This window comes from Syngnathus leptorhynchus, unplaced genomic scaffold (assembly GCF_054491065.1).
Source record: "Syngnathus leptorhynchus isolate UIUO unplaced genomic scaffold, UIUO_Slep HiC_scaffold_25, whole genome shotgun sequence".
Taxonomy (NCBI): Eukaryota; Metazoa; Chordata; class Actinopteri; order Syngnathiformes; family Syngnathidae; genus Syngnathus; species Syngnathus leptorhynchus.
This window is the reverse complement of record NW_028231992.1, coordinates 1,863,401-1,865,000: the sequence shown is the minus strand read 5'-3', so window position 1 is coordinate 1,865,000 and position 1,600 is coordinate 1,863,401.

Here is a 1,600-nt window from a genome sequence, read left to right as displayed (position 1 = left end):
CAAGCGACAACCGGTCACCGAGGCACCCGCCGGAGGCGGGTGCCGAGTTCACTGGCCCCAAGCGACAACCGGTCACCGAGGCACCCGCCGAAGGCGGGTGCCGAGTTCACTGGCCCCAAGCGACGGCGGTCACCGAGGCACCCGCCGGAGGCGGGTGCCGAGTTCACTGGCCCCGAGCACCAGCGGTCAGCCACGGAGGGTGCTGGATCATCCATACTTCCATAGCTCCAGAGCTCCATAGCCCCGGAGCTCCATAGCCCCGGAGCTCCATAGCCCCGGAGCTCCATAGCTCCATAGCCCCGGAGCTCCATAGCCCCGGAGCTCCATAGCCCCGGAGCTCCATAGCCCCAGAGCTCCATACTTCCATAGCCCCAGAGCTCCATAGCTCCAGACTTCCATAGCCCCATACTTCCATAGCTCCATAGCTCCATAGCTCCATACTTCCATAGCTCCAGCCGCGGAGGGTGCTGGCTGGTGGCTCCATAGCTCCATACTTCCATACTTGCAGCCACGGAGTTGGCTAAAATTGCACTAAGTGCGAAAGCCCATTCATTTACAACGGCGTGTCCGCCAGGCGGCGACATTTCCCCGTTACCGGTGGCTGCGCGGCGGGTGAGTGACAGAGCTTATCCGAGCGGCTGGAACTCTGCGCCGGCGTGGTCGAGCGTGAGGCCCCGGCCCTTTGGCTGCCTGGTACCTAAAACACTTCCATTGATCCAGCCACGGAGGGTGCTGGCTGGTGGCTCCATAGCTCCATAGCTCCATAGCACCAGAGCTCCATAGCTCCATAGCACCAGAGCTCCATAGCTCCATAGCACCAGAGCTCCATAGCTCCATAGCACCAGAGCTCCACAGCTCCATAGCACCAGAGCTCCATAGCTCCATAGCACCAGAGCTCCATAGCTCCATAGCACCAGAGCTCCAGAGCTCCATAGCACCAGAGCTCCATAGCTCCATAGCACCAGAGCTCCATAGCTCCATAGCACCAGAGCTCCATAGCTCCATAGCACCAGAGCTCCATAGCTCCATAGCACCAGAGCTCCATAGCTCCATAGCACCAGAGCTCCATAGCTCCATAGCACCAGAGCTCCATAGCTCCATAGCACCAGAGCTCCATAGCTCCATAGCACCAGAGCTCCATAGCTCCATAGCACCAGAGCTCCATAGCTCCATAGCTCCAGGGCTCCATAGCTCCAGGGCTCCATAGCTCCATAGCTCCAGGGCTCCATAGCTCCAGGGCTCCAGGGCTCCATAGCTCCATACCTCCAGAGCTCCATAGCTCCATAGCTCCATACTTCCAGAGCTCCATAGCTCCATAGCGCCATACTTCCATAGCTCCATAGCTCCATACTTCCATAGCACCAGAGCTCCATACCTCCAGAGCTCCATAGCTCCAGCCTGGGTGGCTGGTGGCTCCATAGCTCCATACTTCCATAGCTCCAGTCAGAGAGTTGGCGAAAATTGCACTAAGTGCGAAAGCCCATTCATTTACAACGGCGTGTCCACAAGGCGGCGACATTTCCCCGTTACCGGTGGCTGCGCGGCGGGTGAGTGACAGAGCTTATCCGAGCGGCTGGAACTCTGCGCCGGCGTGGTCGAG